At 37.1% G+C, this 11118-nt stretch overlaps 1 protein-coding gene across 2 annotated transcripts in view; it reads right to left on the bottom strand.

The window, feature by feature from the left end:
• LOC137237722 (uncharacterized) overlaps positions 1–4460 on the bottom strand; it is a 282894-nt gene extending 278434 nt beyond the window's left edge. Inside the window, exons 1-2 of one of the 2 annotated variants that reach the window (XM_067761782.1) lie at positions 4398–4460; positions 317–736 (exon numbers count right to left, since the gene is read on the bottom strand). The gene's annotated coding sequence lies outside the window, so the exon portion shown is untranslated. Of the gene's footprint in view, positions 1–316; positions 737–3956 lie in introns of both variants that reach the window. The other variant, XM_067761781.1, reaches the window with a different exon arrangement.
• Positions 4461–11118: the final 6658 nt, after the last annotated feature.

The following is an 11118-nucleotide window of genomic DNA, read 5'->3' on the forward strand; positions in this document are numbered from 1 at the left end:
TTCAGTATTTGTTTCTGCCATTTGCTCCATGAAAATTTGTAATTCCAAAAGCTGATGTTTGCATAAGCATGCATGCAACTGGTCAATGACAACAGTGCTTTGCTCTAAACAATACACACACAAATATGTTATGTACATGTACACCGACGCACACATTGATTCCTACGGGCTAGAGGGTTAGGTCAAACGTGTTTCGTACGACAAACGTCCGTACGTACGACACACGTCGGTGCATACTTGCAGCTTTATGCCACTTACAAGTCCCTCTATACATACATACATTTATACATTCTTTCACACTTACATAGATACTTACTTAACATCTTCTGCTGCTACCACAATGAGAATTCCTTTTGTTGTGCTTTTGTAACTGTAATTGTTATCTGTTGCTTGCTGATTGCTGTTGTTGTTTTTGCTGTGAATGCTACTAAAAGCTTATTGTGGCTACAATTTCTGTTTTAATGTCTGTGTATCCCTAATATTTATTACAACTGCTGTTCTGCTGTTTCGCTGTTTCGGTTGGTAAATGGCGGATGTTGGGTTAACGCTTTGTGCTTGTTTAAAGGTCCAGTGACAATTGCGCTGGTGCTAAATACTGTTTTGTTTCAACTTTTTGTTTGATTTATTTCCCTTCTTCTCAGGATTTACTTATTTTGTAAGAGCTTTCGGTTTTTTGTTTTATCTTTGACTGAATTCAATGTCTGTGCCTGCTGCGCTGCTGTGTTTTGGGTTAACGCTAATTGAATCGTATTAAAGTAACTGTGAGCTTACAATTTATGTATGAAAGTAGTAAAATACTGCTTAGATTTTCACTCAAATAAATTTTTTTCTGCGAAATTTCACTCAATTTTTTTAACATTCTCAAGCGATATATTTCATGACCAATTGAATTGCATCAATACCGGCTGCTATTAAAAATGGAATATGCTTCAGTTGTATGGAACCCCTGGTATTAGATTATATCAGGTAATTTGGGGTCTGTTCTAGAAAAATTGCTACTTTTAGCGTTTAGTGGTTTGCTAATGGAGCCAGGACGGTATTTTATAAGCATCCGCCAGCGGGTTAAGAGACTTAGGTTACGCCCACAGTGGGTATGCCTGCCGTAAGAGGCGACTAAAATACCTAAATTATTCAAGGGGTTGTGTAGCGCAATTTATAGCTTCTCAAACCCAATTCTCAACCTCACCTATCCTTGACGAACGTAGTTTCTTCAGCGGACGAGGCTCTGGTATGCCAAGTTTCTTTAAGAGCTAGGAGGTGGGTGGCGGCATAGCCTGGAGCAGAGATCCACCTTAACGTTAAGCTAATCGTTTATCAAAAAATTTCCACCGTTTCCGTTGAAACACTTCGAAATATTATCGATAAAGAAATTATCAAGTTAAATTGTATCTCGTTTTTAACCGAAACGAAAAGCATTCGTCAACGTTAAAATCGTTAACAAAAACGTGATAATTTATGTTTGAATTGTGCTGGCAATGCTATAGCCATGGTGAAGCCGTTAGGTGGTAACAGCGAGCGGACATACACACAAACTCCATGTAATTTGTTTGTTTAATTCGTTGGTGGTAATGTCAAAAATACTCTGAGAAATGTTCGTACTGTCAAAATTCATGAGAAAAATTGCAATCAGCTTGGCTAATGCTTTCACCTTTAATAACTCCGCCACCAGTCGACTTTGCCAGCATAGTTTGAATAATAATCAACATAAACGATTTGATTTCGTTTCGATATGGCAGAAAACGAAACAAAATCATTTCGTTAATTTGACGTTCTTAACGTTAATAAACGAAACGAAATTACTTTGTTTCGTTTATTAACGTTAATTATCGTAACGAAATGATATCGGTTAGTTGGTTAAGCATGCCTGGCCTGGAGGGTTCAATGTAATCATACTTAATCGTTCCTGTGACGGTCGGTATTGAGGGCACTAAGCAGTTATAATAACTTCATGATTGTATTTTCTCTCAGTAACTTTAAATAAAAATCTAGGATTTTATCGATCTAAAGCTGAAATAAATTAATAAAATAAAATAAAATTTTAGTTTTTCTTGGCAGATTTCGTAACTAAGCCAATTTATTGTCCTATCTCAGACTTCTTTAGCGCGTTTTCTTGTAGCATCGTGGGAAAAATGCCTGCATAATATGACTTCTTGAAAATAATGTATGCTTGTAAATTACAGGAAATCCAGCATTCTGACCGATTTCGACTTCCACACTGACAGAGCAGACTAATGTGTGACGGCTTTCGCTCCTGTGCCACATTCACCATTTATATTTCCGAAAGAGGGATATGAAATGAGGAATGAATGAGCCTGGTGAATTTGGGCAGCATATTTGCGGGTGCTTGGCCAGTAATTTGAGTTGACCGATCCTTGTATCGTCTTGTAGGCGGCGGTCTCCGGTATTCAGGTTGATGGGATGCTATTCCCCGCTGCAACTGTTAGGGAATATCTGCTAACATCTACTAAGATAGTCAGACGGCTATCAATGCCCTAAGCTATTCTACCGTGTGAGTGACCTCATTTGCGGTGGCATCTAAATACTTTTTGATAAGAATTATGTGGGTGCCTTGACATAAGGGTATCACAGTGCAACTATAAGGCGGATCTCATGGCAAGTGGAGACTTCATTATTTCGCTATCAACATGCTATCTGCTCTAACTAAGGATATGCTGCGCTTACATCACTTCTTGTCGTGTGTTGAATATTCCAGTGCTCTTTGGAGCTAATAGGATAAAAAGCTCATCTATATACAAGGCGCGATAATCTCCGAAGAGAGATTCTCTTTTATTTTGCATTGTGATGTTTTAAGTTTCAATTAAAAATTGGCAGGACGGGACCTACATGCTTGATGCTGACCCTGAACAGCATCTCTAAAATTTTTCACTGAGAAGCTTTTCATGGCAGAATATAAAAACTTGTTTCTTATTGAAAAAACTAGTTTCTATATTTTTTATGTTGCTTTGTCCGGGACTGGAGCACGATACCTCCACATCACGGGGCCGTCATCTATCCATGGTTCTTGGAGTGTTAACAAAGCACTGTCTAACGGAAGCCAATGTGGTATGAGATTGCAGGGACTGTAAGCGCAATTAAAATCTTTTAAAAGTCACAGTTTTGCCATCTCAATTTTCAACTTCACATACCCGAGGCGAATCCTGTAACAAATATGAATGTGTCATACTAACATTACACAGGCGATGCTCTGGCGACCCCAATTTCCTCACGAAACTAATGTAGAGGTGTGAAAGGGGATTGTGAATTTCTACACACCTATTATGGGCTTAAGAAGGCAAAAGTTGAAAATATATGAGTTTTGGGGGAATCAAAAAGACAAGGTGGACGAAATATGCACTGAGTCAATATATAAAGAAAAACGACTCATTTTTCAAATCATCATAGATTGAATATTTGAACAGTATCTAATTCCACATCTGCCCATAGAAGGGACTTTTAGAGCCAGAAGATCAAATATCGGACGAGGCGATACACAAGTACATCGATGGTTCCGAAGTAATAGTAAGAGTAAGGTCTGCGGTATATTGTGCGTATCCGAAAATGTACAGATCCTACAAGTTGCCAGTTCACTGTTGCATTTTTAAGCGGCAGTAGTAGCCGTAACAAAGGAAGGAGAACATTGGAAGAAAATAGCTTAAATTGCACCCGCATCAACTTTTATATTGATGGCCAAGCACAGCATCTTAAAGTGTATTCGGGTGTGAGGTCCTCACGGATCGGCCAGTTCAACCTAAACTAACCTATGTGCTCAAACCCCATCAGAATATTTTCAATATTGTTTCATGATACGTCCTAATGTACATTCATATACACATATATATGAGTTTTATTGCAATTTACGCTCATATACTAAGTAGCTGATTTTTATTGGCACTTTACACTCACACATACATATACTCTCACTGTATAATACGAGAAGGAATACGCAATAAACCTACACTTGATTTACGCAAATGTTGATAAGAACGAATGATTGTAAAATGTAGTATTTCACGTTGGTAATAAAATCTGTTAATGTTTTTCCTTTTTCACTTCCAAATTATGGCTCGTTAAAATATGTGCATGAATTATTTTTGTTGTTTGTTTTTATTGCGTAGTTATTATTTTCTTATATTATAAAAATTTATAAATGTACTTAGTATTTCGTATCTAACGATGTAGAACAGCTGCTGTGCGCCTCAAAGTATGCTACAGCTTTACTTGTGCTTATATTGTGCACGCTAGACAAAATCCGTACGTCGTGTCGTATTCACTCATTTGATAGCAAAAACTTTCTAAAATTTTTCTGTGAGTAATTTTCTGTACATTGACTCTCTCACAAATTCATTTACATACGCAAAAAATATTGGCTTTTATTTCATAGCTATTATCTACTCAACTTTTTATTGCTATTTCTAACGCACTCTGTTATATTTGCTGTTGTTGTATTTTGCACATTTTTCTATGTGTGTGTTTTATTATTGCAAGCGCGCCGTTCTTTAACAAGTCCTTGCGATTCGAGCGTAAATTAACAACTGGAATAAGCAGCACTCGTATCGTAATCGTCAAAAGGAGTTTCTGTAGCTTTGCTATGAAGAAATTGCGAGTGCTTTGATGTGTGTGGTGAGTTTTACGTATGGTGAATATACATATTTTAACGCATACGCTGTAGCATATCTAAATAGGTTCAACATTTGTGATGTGTAAACATCTTTGCTCACGGTATGAGGGATTATAGAATGTAAGCGTAAGTGTAGTTAGCATACTGTAACGTAATGTGTAAACAATATACGTGGTAGAGTTGATATGAGCGAAATCAGACAGTAAATCAATTAATAGAAATAAACAAGGACAGAAAACCAAATCGATGATACAAACAGCAAAGGAAAAGAAATTAATGTAAAAATGATGAAATAGAATAAGTGGAAGAAAAAGAAAAGCATTTAAACAATGTCGTTAATAATGTGGAAAATAAGAGCGTTGCAAAGCAAATTAGTATAAAGGAAACAAGTAAGGAAGGCTAAGTTCGGGTGTAACCGAACATTACATACTCAGTTGAGAGCTATGGAGACAAAATAAGGGAAAATAACCTCGTAGTAAAATGAACCTAGGGTAACCCTGGAATGTGTTTGTATGACATGTGTATCAAATGAAAGGTGTTAATGAGTATTTTAAAAGGGAGTGGGTCTTAGTTCTATAGGTGGACGCCTTTTCGAGATATCGCCATAAAGGTGGATCAGGGGTGACTCTAGAATTTGTTTGTACGATATGGGTATAAAATGAAAAGTGTTAATGAGTATTTTAAAAGGGAGTGGGCCTTAGTTCTATAGGCCGACACTTTTTCGGAATATCGTTATAAAGGTGGACCAGGGTTGACTCTAGAATGCTTTTGTACAATATGGGTATCAAGCGAAAGGTGTTAATAAGTATTTTAAAAGATAATGGATCTTAGTTCTATGGGTGGACGCCTTTTCGGGATATCGCCATAAACGTGGACCAGGGGTGACTCTAGACTGCGTTTGTACAATATGCATATCAAATGAAAGGTATTAATGAGTATTTTAAAAGGGCGTGGACCTTGGTTCTATAGGTGGACGCCTTTTCGAGATATTGCCATAAAGGTGGACCAGGGGTGAATCTAGAATGCTTTTGTACAATATGGGTATCAAATAAAAGGTGTTAATGAGCATTTTAAGAGGGAGTGGGCCTTGAATCTATAAGCGGACGCCTTTTCGAGATATCGCCATAAACGTGGACCAGGGGTGACTCTAGAATGCGTTTGTACAATATGAGTATCAAATAGAAGGTGTTAATGAGCATTTTAAAAGGGAGTGGGCCTTAAATCTATAAGCGGACGCCTTTTCGAGATATCGCCATAAACGTGGACCAGGGGTGACTCTAGAATGCTTTTGTACTATATGGGTATCAAATTAAAGGCATTAATGAGGGTTTTAAAGGGGACTATCCCTTAGTTGTATATGTGAAGGCGTTTTCGAGATATCGACCAAAATGTGGACCAGGGTGACCCAGAACATCATCTGTCGGGTGCCGCTAATTTATTTATATATGTAATACTCCGAACAGTTATCCTTCCAAAATTCTAAGGGCTTTTGATTTCGCCCCGCAAAACTTTTTCATTTTCTTCTACTTAATATGGTATGTGTCACACCCATTTTACAAAGTTTTTTTCTAAAGTTATATTTTGCGTCAATAGACCAATCCAATTGCCATGTTTCATCCCCTTTTTCGTATTTGGTATATTATTATGGCATTTTTTTCATTTTTAGTAATTTTCGATATCGAAAAAGTGGGCGTGGCCATAGTCGCATTTTTTGTAATTTTTTATACCAGTATAAAGTGAGTTCAGATAAGTACGTGAACTGAGTTTAGTAAAGATATATCGACTTTTGCTCAAGTTATCGTGTTAACGGCAGAGCAGAAGGACAGACGGTCGACTGTGTATAAAAACTGGGCGTGGCTTCAACCGATTTCGCCCTTTTTCCCAGAAAACAGTTACCGTCCTAGAATCTAAGCATCTACCAAATTTCACAAGGACATATGTTCGACATATGGCATTAAAAGTATCCTAGACAAATTAAATGAAAAAGGGCGGAGCCACACCCATTTTGAAAATTTCTTTTATTTTTGTATTTTGTTGCATCATATCCTTACTGGAGTTGAATGTTGACATAATTTACTTATATACTGTAAGGATATTAACTTTTCTTTTAAAATTTGACTTTAAAAAAATTTTTTTTTTAAAAGTGGGCGTGGTTGTTCTCCGATTTTGCTAATTTCTATTAAGCATACATATAGTACTAAGAGTAACGTTCCTGCCAAATTTCATCATGATATCTTCAACGAATGCCAAATTACAGCTTGCAAAACTTCTAAATTACCTTCTTCTAAAAGTGGGCGGTGCCACACCCATTGTCCGAAATTTTATTAGTTTTCTATTCTGCGTCATAGGTTCAACTCACCTACCAAGTTTCATCGCTTTATCCGTATTTGGTAATGAATTATCGCACTTTTTCGATTCTTCGAAATTTTCGATATCGAAAAAGTGGGCGTGGTTATAGTCCGATATCTTTAACGGAAGGACGGACATGGCTCAACCGAATTTTTTTTCGATACTGATGATTTTGATATATGGAAGTCTATATCTATCTCGATTCCTTTATACCTGTACAACCAACCTGAGTATAAAAATAGTAGGTGGAGTTGAAAAGTAAGACTAGATGTCAAAATCGAATCCAAAAGCGAAACCATACTAGAGGTTTACGCCGATAACTATATTGGAGGCGGCGTCGTAGGCACTATTATTACGCCGCGTTTCTTACTTTAAAAAGCTTGACTTTTTTATTTAAAAAATAATATTTAGGAAAGGTTTTGTTTGTATGTCTTTAAGGAAATCAACGTTTTGGCCATTTTGGAAAGATTCGAGGGTTTGCCTCAAATTCTCGCGGATTATTCAGCTCCTTGTGTAGGGTCTGTGCCGCATTCATTTAATCAAGGGAGACTTCGAACCTAACCCTGGTCTAAGGGACTGGTACTGCTACGTCTGCCGACACAAATTTAAGTACCTAAAATGGTCACACTTTTGCCTGTATGTCTCGGACAAAGCGTAGTTTCATCGAAGGAGATGTTCTGGTCTAACTCCTAACACTCGTTGTAGACAAGCTTTTCTTTAGATTTGTGGCCACTGGTCACGCATAAATGCGACTTACGGTTGGTATTAATGGCCTTTTAATAGTCATGGCTCTCGTGGCACTGTTTTAACGGTTAACACCAACGCTGGCCAAGAGCGCCTCTAGTTTTTCGGCTGTTTTAAAAGCTATAATTCCCGATGTGCGAACAGTAGTAACACTGTCCACCACCAGTCACTACCACGCCTCCTGGCCCTCACACCACATGCCAGCACAGAAGCTATAGGACTGCGACTTCCAACTCATACCTTCGTCGACGTTACTTTCCTAGAAGCGCTAGGTGTAACACCGAAGACTTTCTAACTGATTTTTCTTTGCCGGGCAAAGCAGATGCCGTTCGGAGTCGGTATATAACAAGTAGGTCCCGTCCCGCCAATTTTTAAGAAAAATTAAAAGGGGCATGAAGCAAATTAGCCTAAAATCTCGTTGGAGGTTATGGCGCCTTACATTTATTTATTTATGCTACCGAGCACTACCAGAGAAAAACCTTAAAACATTAGGGAGTAACTATTCGACCAAGGATGCCGCCCTCGAAATCATAAGCCGTCCAAGTGGATATTATTGCGTAACTTATACAGAGTTAATTTTTATAATTTTTATTTTTTTTTTTTTATGTAGACCACAATTTGCAGACGTTTGGGCTCGAAACATTGATTTCTGTAGTCTTCGTTAAACCAAAACGATATATAAGAATGAAAATTGACCGATTTTAAGTTGAAAGATCAGTCCAAACTGTTTTTTCCTGCCTTTTGATACAAGAATTCATTATAAATAACCGCGTAGCTTCAGTTTTCAGCCGACTGTCTTGGGAAAGCTTTTACTTCACCAATTTGAGTGTTCTTGCGAAGGACAAAGCTTCAGCTGGTAAATATATGTGCCTACGTATTCACATATGTAACAGGAGCCGTAACGCGTAGGTTATATTTAAACTTGGTTGATAGGCTATAACCAATGTGATTCACTCCAAGGGACTAGTTTTGGATAGGGCCGCCAAATTTACGAAATGTCAAACCGGGAGACTTGGATGTTGAAGGATGAAGTATGAAAATTAAAACTAACATTTCAGACGATATTTTAAAGTTTCGCAAATAAACAACAGATGTTTGAATATAAGGCCAAGTGATTTTTCAAACCCTTCCCATACGTACATATATCTTCAACTTAAGTATGAGGTGGGAATAATTTCAAAGGAGTTTTTTAATCCCTGGAACCTACTAAAGGATTTCGCTTCACTGATTTCGCTTATTATTTTATTCAATCGGAATATAGAATTTTTAAAAAAATATATTTTTTTCTGATAACTTGCTTTTTAATAACTTAAGGACAATATGCAATAATGCTCGACTTGGGTAATTTTATTTGAACTCATTGTTCCTTATAAATTTCTTTGAAAAGATTATGCAAAGTGAGCATTTACATTTTTATATAACGTTTCTTTTAGTGCTTTGTTTTATTACCTTGGTGAATTGGGTGATGCAAAATCCGTGCTAAGATGGCATTGAAACCGACTGTTTTTATACCCAGTTGAGCACAGCTCACAGAGTATATTAACTTTGATTGGATAACGGTTGGTTGTGCAGGTATAAAGGAATAGAGATAGATATAGACTTCCATATATCAAAATCATCAGTATCGAAAAAAAATTTGTTTGAGCCATGTCCGTCCGTCCGTCCGTCCGTCTGTCCGTTAAAACGATAACTTGAGTAAATTTTCAGGTATCTTGATGAAATTTGGTATGTAGGTTCCCGGGCACTCATCTCAGATCGCTATTTAAAATGAGCGATATCGGACTATAACCACGCCCACTTTTTCGATATCGAAGATTTCGAAAAATCGAAAAAGGGCGATAATTCATTACCAAAGATGGATAAAGCGATGAAAGTTTGTAGGTGAGTTAACTTTATTACGCAGAATAGAAAACTAGTAAAATTTTGGACAATGGGCGTGGCACCGCCCACTTTTAAAAGAAGGTAATTTAGAAGTTTTGTAAGCTGTAATTTGGCAGTTGTTGAAGATATCCTGATGCAATTTGGCAGGAACGTTGCTCCTATTACTATATATATGCTTAATAAAAATTAGCAAAATCAGGGCCGACCACGCCCACTTAAAAAAAAAAATTAAAAAAGTTAATATCTTTACAGTATATAAGTAAAGTATGTCAACATTCAACTCAAGTAATGTTATGGTGCAACAAAATACAAACATAAAAGAAAATTTCAAAACCGGCGTGGCTCCGCACTTTTTCATTTAATTTGACTAGGACACCTTTAATGCCATAAGTCGAACAAAAATTTACCAATCCTTGTAAAATTTGGTAGGAGCTTAGATTCTAGGACAGTAACGGTTTTCTGTGAAAAAGGGCGACATCGGTTGAAGCCACGCCCAGTTTTTATACACAGTCGACCGTCTGTCCTTCCGCTCGACCGTTAACACGATAACTTGAACAAAAATGGATATATCTTTACTAAACTCAGTTCACGTAATTATCTGAACTCACTTTGTTTTGATACAAATAATGTCGAAATCCGACTATGACCACGCCCACTTTTGCGATATCGAAAATTACGAAAAATGAAAAAAATGCCATAATTCTAAACCAAATACGAAAAAAGGTATGAAACATGGTAATTGGATTGGTTTATTGACCCAAAATATAACTTTAGAAAAAACTTTGTAAAATGGGTGTGACACCTACCATATTAAGTAGGAGAAAATGAAAGGGTTCTTCAGGGCGGAATCAAAAGTACTTGGAATCTTGGCAGGAATACTGTTCGTGGTATTTCATATATAAATAAATTAGCGGCACACGACAGATGATAGTCTGGGTCACCCTGGTCCACATTTTGGTCGATATCTCGAAAATGCTTTCACATATACAACTAAGGGCCACTCTCTTTTAAAACCTTCATTAATACCTTTAATTTGATATCCATATCGTACAAACACACTACAGAGTCACCCCTGGTTCACCTTTATAGCGATATCCCGAAAAGGCGTCCACCTATAGAACTAAGGCCCACTCCCTTTTAAAATACTCATATACACCTTTCATTTGATACCCATATCGTACAAACAAATTCTAGAGTCAGCCCTGGTCCACCTTTATGGCGATATATCTAAATAGCGTCCACCAATACAACTATGGCCCACTCCCTCTCAAAATATTCTTTAATACCTTCCATTTGATACACATGTCATACAAACATATTCTAGGGTTACCCTAGGTTCATTTTCCTATATGGTGATTTTCACTTATTTTGTCTCCAAGGCTCTCAACTGAGTATGTAATGTTCGGTTACACCCGAACTTAGCCTTCCTTACTTGTTTTAAAATAACTTTTGAATGGGTAAAAAGAGTTAAATTTGGCAATTGGATTCTTATAACTGGCAGTGATGCGCATCCGTTGGTAATTTAC

The sequence above is a fragment of the Eurosta solidaginis genome, chromosome 1 (assembly GCF_040869045.1).
Source record: "Eurosta solidaginis isolate ZX-2024a chromosome 1, ASM4086904v1, whole genome shotgun sequence".
Lineage (NCBI taxonomy): Eukaryota > Metazoa > Arthropoda > Insecta > Diptera > Tephritidae > Eurosta > Eurosta solidaginis.